Source organism: Sciurus vulgaris, assembly GCF_902686455.1.
Source record: "Sciurus vulgaris genome assembly, chromosome: 3".
Classification (NCBI taxonomy): domain Eukaryota; kingdom Metazoa; phylum Chordata; class Mammalia; order Rodentia; family Sciuridae; genus Sciurus; species Sciurus vulgaris.
The window spans coordinates 82,323,846-82,337,637 of record NC_136463.1 but is presented as its reverse complement, the minus strand read 5'-3'; the positions used below and the strand labels follow the sequence as shown (position 1 = coordinate 82,337,637).

General features: G+C 38.4%; 1 protein-coding gene across 4 annotated transcripts in view; it reads right to left on the bottom strand.

The window, feature by feature from the left end:
* The window catches only part of LOC306657645 (UPF0538 protein C2orf76 homolog), a 60,237-nt gene that overhangs the window by 30,757 nt on the left and 15,688 nt on the right, over positions 1-13,792 (bottom strand). For 3 of the 4 annotated variants that reach the window (XM_079133847.1, XM_079133844.1, XM_079133845.1), the window contains exon 2: positions 721-790. The gene's annotated coding sequence lies outside the window, so the exon portion shown is untranslated. Of the gene's footprint in view, positions 1-720; positions 791-12,092; positions 12,541-13,792 lie in introns of those variants that run through there. The other variant, XM_079133846.1, reaches the window with a different exon arrangement.

Genomic DNA, 13,792 nt, shown 5'->3' with positions numbered 1-13,792 from the left:
AATATTGAAGTCCCTTATGTAAAATGACATAGAATTTGCACATAACCTACACATATTCTACTGTATACTTTAAGTCATCTCTAGATTATTTATAATGCCTAATATAATATAAATGCTATGTAAATAGTTGTTATACTATATTGTTTGGGGAATAATGACATGGAAAATAAAGTCTACCTAATTGGGCACAGTGGTACTCACTATAATCCCAGCTACTTCAGAGGCTGAGGCAGGAGGATTTCAAATTCGAGGCCAGACTTAACAACTTAGTGAGACCCTGTCTCAAAACAAAAATTAAAAAATAAAAAGGACTGGGGATGCATCTCAGTGGCAGAGAACTTGCCTAGCATGTGGAAGGCCTGGGTTCTATCCCTAGTCCAGAAGAAAAAAGAAAGAAAGCAAAGTCTGCATGTTCAATACAGATGAATTTTTTCCCAGATATTTTCTAACTGTGGTTGGTTGAATTCACAGATGTAGAACCCACAGATCTGGAGGGAAAACGTAATAAGATGAAATATCTTTAATACTAATAAACACAAGTATTGAAGGTCTGCCTCAGCAATAATCAAGAATATTCAAAACAACGAGACATCACTCAATGACAAATTAAACTTTAACGATACCTGGTGTTGGTATGGGTATAGCAAAGGTGTGGATCTAAATGGGTGATATCTTTGGTGATAATTTGACAATGTTTAGCAAAACTAAAAAAATACATACCTTTTGATCCAGCAATTTAATTCATAGGCAGGTATTCCAAGGAATCTCTCACATATAAGCACAGAGAGAACTGTAAAAGATTATTGATAGCAGCACATTTTATTAAGTGTAAAAACTGGAAACTACTATCTGTCCATCGGGAGAAGAAAGTATAAGTAAATGATGACATGCTTTTATAACATAATATTACCAGCAGTAAAAATGAACAGACTAGAACTACACATCAACATGGATGGGTCTCAAAAATATTATGTTGAATGAAAAAAAGCAAACTACAGAACAATTAGCATATACTATAATTTGTAAAGTCCAAAAAACAATTATTATGTTTAAAAGCAGATAATTAGTTGTTATTTCTGAGACAGAGGAAGAATTATGCACCTGAGGAGTGGTATGGAGGGACTTCAGTTATACAGGTAACATTCTATACCTCAAACAACATGTTAGATGGGGTAGGATATTCTTTATGCCTGTTAGTGTTTCTCAAATAGTTTATAGCATACAAAAACAAGCCACATTGATTTGCCCTGGAAAGTTTCTCTGAATCACAGAATGCTATTTTAGAGCTATTTTACTAAGTTTAAGAGAATATATAGCATATTATGTATGAAAAGCAAAGAGAGAAAATGAATAAAAATAATTTGTAATTATAATTAGCATATTATTTGTAATTAAGTAGGTTTAAAGGACTGAAAATAGATTTCCCCCAAAATAAGGATTCACCTTACAATCTTGTCTTATTGTTAATAACCTTAACAAATCTTAGGATAATTCCAATATGTATTATATTATTTCTTAATAAACTGGTTTACAAAATCCCCTGAAAACTAGTCCTAGAATCTACCAAATAATAGCAGTTTAGCAAACATCTACAAAATAGAAGTTTAAAACATAACAAGGTACTTAATGAGGAACAGTTCTTGGAAATGAGATGGTATATTATAAAAGCCTTCTGTGTTTTAAGAGCAAAGTCAACAGGTTTGCTGAAACTATGACCACTTCTCTCTCCTCTCACCCCTCCAAACTAAAAAGTCCTCCAAAATGCAGGCACATGTATACATCTGCCCAAACCCACACACAACAGGAACCTGTAATGTAGTCTGAGACCCCAATGAGTTGAAGCTGCACAGATTTAACTTCACTCTCAACTTTACCTCCTATTTGCAACTGTCCGATATGCAACATGAGAAATCCTTAGAAAGCTGTTCAGTGAATTAAAGAAATTAACATATATTAAACACGTAAAATGGTGCCTAGCACACAGGCCAATCTCAGTAAGTTGTAGCTGCTTTTATCTTTACTACTCTACTTGGGATAAAACAGGTTTGAGCATTAAGACAGCCCATATTAGTAGCAGAAAAAGATAACAAATTCCCAGGTACAACAAAATGAATCCTATAAATAGAACAACCAAGAAAACTGGGCAGGCTGGCAGACACATGCCTTGTGAAAATCTTTTATAATTGCAGGTTCATTTTGTCACTTAATAAAAAGTCGCCTGAATGCTGTAATGAAATAATTGAAGTTTTCAATTTAAAATTCTAAATTTGCATTGGTCTTTAAATTTGGTCAACAATGTATTATCATCTTCCTCAGAAATTTGTTGTAATTTATACTCAGTAACTAAACAATAGTGACTATCAGAAGGAAACTATGACTGGATTTGCCTTAAGGACAGTGGGAAATAGAGCTTGTCGGCTTAGGGTGCAGCTTAGAAAGCTAATATTACAGATAATAAAGTCTGACATTTTTCCCAGAAGGTATGACCTCATTAAAAAAATTGAATCTGATCAAGTTTAAAAGGCATTCCTCAAACAAAGGGAGAGAAACCAACAATAATAAATTTAGAAATAAGCTAATAAAAAGTACTAAAGGACACAAAAGATGATTTAAATGAATGAAAGACTATATTCTTAACCATGAGAGTTTAAAATTGTAAAATCAATCCCCTTTAAATAAAATATAAAAGGTATTTGGGGAACTTTACAAATATTTTCAAATCCACTTGGATGAATCTGTGAGCATTGCCAGCAAAGTCATAAAATAAGAAAAAAGAAGAGACTGGCAGCAATTAGAACAAGTCACAATGTCTAGGGATGAAGCTCAGTGGTAGAGCATTTGTCTAGTATGTGCAGGGCCCTGTGTTTGATCCCCAGCACTGCAAAACCAAACAATAAAAACAACATTAAACATTATAAAGCAACAGGCATACACAAATAAGTTCATATGATTTTCAAAATTTCATAAATTCCAGTAACAAAAATGTTAAAGGAAAATCAAGCTATGGTAATATAAACTGTGACAGGAGAGCAGCCATAGGCAGACCTATCAGTGGAACACAACCAAAAACTCAGAAATAGACTCAAAATTACAGAGAATTGAGCATAAAAGTAGCATTTCAAGTTGTAATCAAGGATAAACCTTCCAGCTTCACCTGCTTGCAGCTGACTTTAAAAATCACTAATTTGGAGGGGCCACACAGGGGGGCAATGCATTTTTAGTTCCCCACAAGCCTTGCTGTAGATGACATCTCTGATGTGTATTTCATGATGCACAGTGGCCTAGGGTCCTTCTCAGGGACTTGAAGAATGCTTTTGTCCAAAGCACTGACTCTTCACTTGGGCCTACGCAGGTGTCAAGGGGTGACAAACAGGTCGAGACAGTGTGGCCTCTCTGCCTTCAGATCGGCCTGCTTTGCTGCCTTAACCTTCGGGTCAGCCTACGGCTGCTCAACTCCGCATGGATGCATGGTAGTCATTTAAGGAATATTTGTCTGGAATTAGTAGTACAAGGCTGATTTACTTGAAGCTTTCCTAATCTTTCTCTTTCCATTTCAACGCTGAAGATGCCAAAATGAGAGTAACTAAGATACTTTCAAGATTTAAAAAGGCATCATGACTGACAGATTGCCAACCACAAGGTCTCACAACATCCTGTTCCATACACAAGAGTGGAACCTTAGAAGTCTCCAGTCATCAGTCCTTTCCTGACCCAAGCCCTCCTTCCTTCCCCCATGCCTACCAATAGAAGGAGCTTGAAATTTATACTGAGTTAAGATGGTTTTTAGGGCAGTGGTCCACTGTATTCTTGGTTTCACTGCCTTGCTGATACATTGGGCCTCTCTCTGACTGGCAAGTAAATGAACTTGGGTTTGATAACAAAGTTAGTGGGGAAAGACAACTTATTTAATACACTGGCATTGGGAAATAGGTCAGACATTTGGGAAAATGTAATGCTAGATTCTTACCTTATATAAAAATAAGCTGTCCATGGAACAAATATTTAAATTTAGCTATAAAATTATAGCAAGGTGCCAGAAAAATATATTTTCATAATCTTAGGATAGGAAAGGTTCTAAGCAAATAGAAAGCAAAAATCATCAAGGAAAATATTGATAGGTGTAACAAAATAAAAATGTAAGAAAAAACTAATATCCTAAAAGAAACCAGGTAAAAGTAATTAACAATGTGTTATTTTTTTTAAAAATCAATAATGTGAAAACATCACTTCTAACTAAACATTGCAATAGAAATAGTAAGATATCAATTTTATCATCAGATTGGTAAAGTTAAAAAAAATAAAAATAAAAAACTGGTCAAATCAGTGCTGGCCGAGGATATGGAGAAATAAATATTTTTATACATTGGTAAGAGCATAAAATGGTATAATCTTTCTGGAACTGAGAGGGGTGATCCATATCAAAATTTTAAATCTGTCTACCCTTTCACAGGACAACTTCTGACAATTTACCCTAAGAAGATAACCACATCAAATATTTTTAAAATCCATGATTTCATAATGATACCTTAAAAAATATAGCTAATTAGTCACTCTGGAGGCTGGCAGAGCACTGATCTGTTTCCTCTACAAATTGGCTTAAGGGAGGGGAACAGAAAAACAAAAAAAGAAAACCATTTTATTCTTCCTTTCTTACACAGACTATTTCAGAGTTACCAAATAACTGATGAAGAAGAGTTCTTCACAGAAGAATTGCAACCTTAGTGAACGAATGAAACAATTTAAAAATTGTCATTCATGAAGCTATCAGAATGACTAAAATAAGTACAGTCATAACCCCAAATATTGGTGAAATTAGATATCTCATTCATTGCTGATGGAAATATGAACTGGTTCAGCCATTCTGGAAAAGAATACAGCAATTTCTTACAAAACTAAGCGTGCTTATCATATATCCAACAATTGCATTCTTGGGCTTTTTGTTTGTTTTTCTTCTTTTGGTTTTGCACTAGGCATTGAGCCCAGGGTCACTCTACCACTGAGCTACATCCCAGCCCTCTTTATTTTGGGACAGGCTCTCATCAGTTTGTCCAGGCTGGCCTTAAACTTGTGATCCTCCTGTCTCAGCCTTCTAAGTAGCTGGGATCACAGACCTGTGCCACTGCACCCCCATTTTTGGATATTATGCAAGAGGAAACCTGTATATGAATGCTAGTAGCATATTGACATACAACACCCAAACACTGAAAATAACCCAAATGTGCTTCAACACATGCATGGTTAGAAATGCTAAATAAGAAAACAGAATAAACCATTGACACATGCAAAAATCTGGATGGATCTCAAGCGAATTAAGCTGAATAAAAAAAAAAAAAACAGCCTCTAAAGATTACATTCTGTATAATTCCCTTTGTCTTTCTTGTAAGAACAAAATTATAGAAATGGAGAACAAATTAGTGTTTCCTGGGGAGAGAAGGAGGTGGCCGTGGCTACAAAACAGTAACCTAAGGGATCCTCGTGATAGATCCTGGTTCTGGCTCTTGCCTGTGGTGTTACCCACATTTGCCTATACATGTGATAAAGCTGCACAGAACATCTGCACACACTGACATGCGTGGACACACACACACAAGGGTATGTAAAAGTAGTGAAATCTCAGTGGATTTCTCCACTGACCATGCAATGCATTAGTGTCAGTTCCCTGGTTCTTTATTTATACTCAAGCAGGATGTTACCACTGGAGGAAAGTGGGTAAAGGGTGTAAGAGAACTCTCTTATTTCTTAGAACTGCATGTAAAACTACAATTATCTCATAATAAAACATTTCTAAAAAAGTATCATTCTGAAAACACTAACGAAATAAGGAATGAAGACAATGCATCAAATGATGGTGTGAAAACTGGCAGGTAGAAGACTGACGGGGAACTTTGGAAGGGAGAGAGCAGGGGCTGACAACACCTGAACTTCCCAACCAATTCTAAGGAATGAAAGGCGCCTCCGGATCTCCCAGGTTATGAGCTATGTGGGGAGGGTGTGGAAGTCTTGTTAAGTGATACCACAAAGAGGCCACCAGCCAAGTTCAATTGGTGGGAAAGTCTACTGGAGAAATGACTCAGCTTCCTCAACAAATAAATCACATAAGAACTGAAGACAGGGAGGAAGTTTTTAAATTAGAAGAGACTAGAAGAACTGTATCAAGCAATGCATCATTTAGGCCTTTTCTGGGTCCTGATTTGCATTGTATTAGATGATATTAAGAATTAATGTTGCCAGGTGCAGTGTGCACACCTGTATCCCAGCAGCACAGGAGGCTGAGACAAGAGGATCTTGAGGTCAAAGCCAGCTGCAGCATTGGAGCAGCACTAAGCAACTCAGTGAGACCCTGTCTCTAAATGAAATACAACATAGGGCTGAGGATGTGACTCAGGGTCCAGTGCCCCTGAGTTCAATTCCCAGTATCCCCCCAAAAAAGAATTAATTTATTTCTAACAGTTAATGAAATTAGAATCCATGTAAATGTCCATCAGTGGAGAACTAGTTAAATGTGTCACTCCATAAAATAAAATACCCTGTGTACATTAACAAGTGAAAGGCGTCAATGGACTGTGGTTTAGATGCAGTTTAAATATGTCTCCCAAGCATTCGTGTGTTGGGTTTGCTCACGTGGTGATGGGGAAGGTGGGGGGACCTTTTGAAGGTGGGATCTAGGCTGGAGGTGTAGCTCAGAGCTAGAGCTTCTGCTTAGCAAGCGTGAGGCCCTGGGTTCAATCCTTAGCACCAGTTGGTTATACTCCTTATGTATTGAGAAATACCAAATAAACCCCCAAAGCATTCAGCTGTCAGAGGCTCAAGAAGCAGGTCACATGCCCAAAAGGAGTCTGAACTTGTCTAAGATGGCACAAAAGACTTTCCACGCTCAGCCCCTCCCTGACTCTCAGATGGTATTTGTCATCATCGCTATCTACTATTCACATATCCTTCCAGCTGCAGTGACAGCAGTGATGGCTCATACTCCCCACACCTACCACACTGCCACCAAGCCTGTGCCACACCTTTTACCCAAAGCTCTCCCCAAACTACCTCCACCCTCACCTGCTTTACCTTCCAATACAAGCATCCTTCAAGTCTTGACCCAAGGACCTTCTTCTGCAGGGACACCTTCAAGGTCAGCTCCTCTTCCGCACCACCCAGGCTGAGTTACAGGACCCTCTGTCTGCTACCAGACTGAGGTCACCTAAGGGGTCTAGCCCATGGGCCCCTGAAGGAAAGCATACTGTTTGGTTTATTTTTCTGTGCCCAGCAACTTGTATAGCATGAGGCACATCAGAGGCACCATAAATGTTTGTAGAACTGATGAGCAACCAAAGGGTTAAGGAAAATCTAAATTCTTCCTTTTCTAAAGGACACACAGACACAGTAATCCTGCCCTACAGACACAGGAAATTGTGTGGGGCTGTGGTATGGCTCAGTGGTGAGTACTTGCCTAGCATGTGCAAGTACTGTGTTCCACCCCAGCATGAAAGAACAGAGGGAGAAGGAAAGGAGAAAAAGAAGGGGGCAGGGGAGGGACAGAGGGAGGCAGGCAGGAATGAAAGAAAGAGAGCAAAAGACAGAGAAACAGAAAAGACTGAACCTTGTGAAAAAAATTTTACTGCTTCAGAATATGAAAACATTTTCTAAAACCAAAATTATTATTTAATTAAATATCTACAAAACATAACATTTCAACATCAACTCAGCCCTCTTCATAATTAATATAGGTTCAATGTGATGTGGGTATGGGCATGCTTTAATATGTTCCATGACATGGGTGGGGCCATGAGAAGAGGGCCTAGGGCGTAGGAAGGGCTTTAAACCTCCCTGTCCACAGACTTGTTCTGGCTGCTGCTTTACCCGGCTGGTCTGGGACGATGAAGAAAACCCCATATCAAAAGCAAAACAAAACACTTACAAATAAAAAAACAAACAATACAAACGAAATCCATGTAGAACTCCCTTCATGGAGCTCCCAGCTCCCCAGCCAGTATCACTGCATCAAAGCAGCCCAGAGATCCATCTCCTGGTCCTCCCTGGGAATTAAGGGTGCTTTCTGGCTGGGGCTCCAGCATGGTGAAGAGAGACACATGGCTGGGGAGTTTGGAGAGTAGGGACAGCTGAAATGTGCTTTCAGCCTCCAGTTCTCAGCGCCGGTGGTAGAAACTCAGCAACCAGGGAAAGCAGGCAAGCTGCCACCAGGCTCCCTAACTTTCCCAACTACTGTCCTTCCCAAGTTGGATCCTCTCCTGGTGGCAGAATTCCCAACTGAAAAGCCATAAACTAGAGAGATGAAAACTAGCACAGCACAGAAAACCTCTGAATCCAGCATTACAATAAACACAAAACATGCCTGCTTGCAAAATACTTGATTTTTGACTTTGGACTGATCTCTATCAGTTAAAAACAACAACAACAAAAGTCGTAACTACAGTCAATTTTGGTTATTTGTGGTAGTTATAGTCTATGTCATTGTCTGTGAACAGTGAATTAGTAAATCCTGAACCACTATTTCTAGGGGAAATACAGGGTTAAGTTCCTGGAAACTTCTGGTTACAACAGTTCAAATCAATCAATACATAACCTCATTATATTCATGTTTCTGTTTAGACTTTAGTTATGATATCTAGATAGATATAGGTATCTATCTATCTATCTAGATATCTATCTGTATCTCTCTATATATTGTTGATTCATTTAACATCAAATTCATGGTCAATAGTCCTGTAATTCATGCCTGAACAAAGCTTATGTAGCACACGTATTTTTTCTGTAAGACATACCACAGCCTTGGTGCACTTAGGAATATTCAAAAGCACTACATCTGGCCAATAAAAAGCAAGAAATGTTCCACATAGACTACAAAATGGATGCTCGTTTGTAGTACAGGAGCCAGAATAAGAAGGTCAAAGGCAGACTTGCTTGACCTCAGCTGGGAACGTGGGCTTTGGGTGACTCAAACTTCACTGCTCTGCACATGTCCAAGAATGACAAAGAAAACACTCTAAGCATTGCTTTGGGTTTGGGTTGTGAGTAAATTTTACTGAGTAGATGAATTTGCAAACACAGAATCTGCAAATAATTAGGACTATCTTTCCAAAACAACAATACATCTGCCTTCCAGTGAAACAAGCATACCCTTGACCTTTCTCTGAGAATGGAATCCAAAATGAGCTAATGATTAGAAACCAAAGCATTGGAAAAGCACTCAAGCACTCAGCCAGTTAACATGAGAAAACTTCCACAGTAACTGGGCAGGAAAGCACCCTGGCTGACCTTCCTTCATCCAACAGAAGCAGGGTTTTAACAGACTCCTAGAGGAATTATTTTGAAAAACTGAAACATTTTATAAAGTTATATCTACTCCCTTAAGTACAGTAAAATCAAAATTGTCACATATAAAGTTTGCTCTAAAACTGGTCTTAACTATATGAAAAAAAACACAACTTTCGAAAAAGTATGGCTCTACCCACATGTTTTTTATACAAAAATATACATGCATCTTACCCTAAATGTTTACTTTTTCTCTAGAGTTACGAACTAGTGTTGCAGGTCGAAAAGTCCATTGCCTTCCTTTAAAGACAAATAAATCAATAAAAAGAAAACAGCATTTTTTTCTTTCATATTAGGTACATGAACCATCAAAGATGAGTAGGGAAAAAAGTAGAAAAACTACAGGTGTGGTGGGCACAGCGAGAGCTGCGGGGACTTGACAAACTGAGGCAGGAGGATCACTTGAGCCCTGGAGTTCAAGGCCAGACTGGGCAATATAGTAAGACCCTGTCTCAGAAAAAGTGTGTATGTGTGGGCAGGGGTATCCAGGCAGAAAGAGTAGAATTCTGCTGAGAGGAAAACTCTACTCTGGAATTACACCCTAATGATTTTGGAGTAAATAATCCTTAAGTTCTGTATCATTATATCTTTCAAATATCATTTTACAAAGAAAAAAAAAAAAAAAGACTAAGGCCAGGGTGGTGGAGAACCTACATTCTTTTTATTAGCTTTTCTAAAAATAGCACCCAGCGTACTGCTAGTAGGTAAGTGGTAAGTGTTCACCTTTTAAAGAGAACTTAACCTTGGAAAATGAATAATTTTATATAAAATTTCAGTTTAAAGTTCAAAAGAATGATCAGTTATCATCAACACATTTAAGACTACAACTAAAAGGGAAATGTTCATTCCATTTTAATCTACTCTACCTTATTTCAAAAGTACAATTTTCTTTTAACTCTTAAATGGAAGCAAAATTTTCCTCTAAAAATGGAACTTGGTAACAATGAGAAACCAAAAGTTGGTTAAAATAAAAAGAAAAAAGGTACCAGGAATTTGCTTTAAAATTTTTTCAAAAGCATAATTTTAATATATGAAACTAAACATACATTTATAAACTAGGACCATGTGAGGATTTAATAAACACTTAAAAACTTCTTGGTCTTTTTTTAACTTGCATAATACAAACCAAAGTGCCATTATTTTAGAAAATTCAGTTTAATCAGTTTGATAAAACTTTTGAGAAATGTCCTTTCAACAAATAATTTATGAATCATTTCAAAGTCTCTGACCTCAACCAATTTTTAGGTAGGTTAAAAAAATTATTTGTAGGTGTTTAAGTAACACAGCAGGTCCAAAATAAATATGAACTAAATCTGAGAACTAACACATGTATTACTTGTTTATTGCACAGTACCTTAGTAGTCAGCCTCACCTGAGGATGGATCATAATCAATGCTAAATAAATAAACCCATGATTACTGCCCACACCTAGAATATACCACCTCGTGACAACCATTACCTCCAGTTCCCTGAACCTGCACTCATTGTGACAATCTGGGGAAAATACCCCAAAGCACAATTTGTTTTCTCTACTCAAGGCATGTAAAAGTCAGGAAATTATTCTGGAAAGCTGTTTTCTAAAGTGTTAGAGACCATTTGGAAAGAACATGTCATACACTTTGATCCTATCCTATGAAGTTCCAAGCTTATAATTTTGAAATTTTTTCAACAAAATTTACCCAGGTGTATAAAAACAAGCCGAAAATCATAATCTACAGCTTACATATCCTTTATATGTATTTTCAAATATATATGAAATATATGTATTTATTTTCAAGCACTCTACTCATTCACCTACTTTTCTCAAAAGAACAGAACTCTAAAAACAGCATTTATTTCAAAAGTTACCATAAGTGGTATATTTACTGTTCAACTTAAGTTTTTATAGGTGTCCCACATCTGGGACAATAGGACTTATAACAGGTTAAACAAGGCATGCTGCATATAAATTCTATTTTTCTTGATTTGCAATCATCAGGGAGAGCGCAAATCCTGCCTGCTTTGGGGGATACATTTCTCCATGGGCCTCTGGCACTTCTGCATGTCTTATGAGCAGAATTGGCTGCTTTTGTTCTGAACTTTCTTTGAATGGTGTGCATATGGTGAACAGCCTAGCAAGACATAGTATCTTCCACCAGAACCAAGAGTAGGTTTGTTACTTGTCCAGTAAAATAAAGACAATATCTCTCTCTAGGGTAAGATTGCTTGTAGCCCTTTATAAAGGATTTGGATCACCTAAACTTGAAGACTCTATATCTATAACACAAATATACTGCATGTGCAATGGCCACCTGAGTCACCGTACACTGGTCATAAGGGACTAATGGAGCAAGAGGAACTGACACAAACAAGCTTATGCTGTTGGCTCTACCATGAGTAAGACAGTCCTTTGTTGTATGACCTCTGCCAACAAAAAGATTTGGATTACTTAAATACAGGCACTTCAACTATGACAAAAACCCACTACATGTATAGCATCCATCAAAGCCACTCAACATTGTCCCTGAGCAATTTAATAAAGAGGAACTGATACAAACACAAAACTTGTTGAAGCAAATAAGGGAAACAATTAGCCAAAGTTGTCTCTGTACCAGAGTTCTTATGTAAACAACTGAGAATTTAACTTGGAAACTTTACAAACAAAACAACAACCACAAAAACACAAGCCACAGCCCATCACAGAACAGTCAACCTGCTGATTGCTTATACAACAAGGGACCTCTCCTAGGATCACTTTCAAATAAAGGAAATGCCTCATTATACCATACCTAATAAGGTGAACACCTCGCTGTAGCCAATCAGAGATTTCTATAGTTTGTGTGCTGACCTACAAAAGCCCGCGGCTCACACAGCCAGAGTGGAGCTCTCTATATTTCTTGTTTCTGAGGCTGCCCAATTCATGAATCATTCTTTACTCAAACAAATCATGTTAAAGTTTGTCTAAAGTTTCTCATTTAACGAGTTCACACTGTTGGCTGTACCACAGGTCATAGAGCTCTTTGTCTCTGGCACAGGAGTCTTGTGTCTTCTGAAAGCATCCAGTAAACTGCCAGGCAGAGCTGTCACCTTGCAAGCAGGATAAAATCTCAGACCCCTACCACTTCTTGACAGTTGATGAAAAGTATGGTTTTCTAGAACAGAACTGACAAGGGTCTACAGGTTTGGGAGATGAGAAGATTCTTTAGGGTTCAATAGCAAATGTTCTCGTCCAAGTGGTAGGCCTGGGGGAGTAAAATGAATTAATGTCTAGTGGGTAAGCTGCTCCACCAGTGGGTACTGTGGATATTGTTCACTCTCCTCTGGCAAGAGCAAGAAGGGATGTTACCATGACAATATGGCCACATATCACTTGATGAGACTGATGAGTATTGGAATCCCCAAAGTTGAAATGAATGGTGTCAGTAATGAAGATAGATATCTTTGGGTGATTGAAAAGGGCAATACGTTGAGCCAAGAATAGCCATCAGACTACTTAAAACTGAAAGGAAATGTGCCTTGCTTACTAAGCAAAATCAATTTCCTCCATGCTCCCTGATCCCTCTCCTTGTCCTCTAGCCTGACATCTACTTTAAGGAGAAAGATGATTAAGGATGGGCCACAGTTATCCTGGTCCCTAAGAGGAACTGAGGCCTTATGTATTTATCCAAGTATGCTAGGGGGCTTGAGTGGGCACAGAGAACTTGACTTCATGGTTCTATGGACAGGGGCCCAAAATCACTATCCTGGCCTCAGGAGAGGACTCAGATTCAGCTAATGGGGTTTGAATAGAAATCACAACTGAAGAGTGCATTAGTCAACTTTCCATCCCTATAAAAAAGAAATACCCAAGAAAATCAAACTATAGGGAGAAAAAGTTGATTTTAGCTCACAGTTTTAGAGGTTCCACCCCATGATTTGTTGGCCCTGCTGCTTTGGGCCTACAGTGGAACATCGTGTTGGGAGTACATGGTAGAACAAAATTGCTCAATTTATGGCCAGGGAGCAAGAAAGAGGAAATAAAAGACTGGGGTCCCACAATCCCCCTCAAAGCCATGCCCTCAATAACCCTAAGACCTCCCTCTAGGCCCCCAACTCTCAGAGGTCCCACAGCTTCCCAACAGTGCCAAGCTAGGGACCACTTCTCTCACACATTGGCCTTTGGGAAACACTCAAGATTCAAACCATAGCAGGGAGGGAAACATGTCCTAATGACAGGGTCATTTGTGCCAATGCAATATACTGTTGTCATTTCTATATCTGAAAGTATAGTAGGAAGTAGGCTGTTAAATACACTTGCACTTCCCTGTACATGGTCCAGAAGAGGCTCTCACAATCAGGAAGAGCAGCAGGTAAAGAAACACTGCAGGACAAACTCCCTGCCACCTGTCCCCAGTGGGTGGATCAGGATTTAAAGCACTTGTCCCTACCCTCCAATGTCCCGAGAATGTATATAAAATGATGACATGCTGGTTGCCGCTTCAGAAGCCTC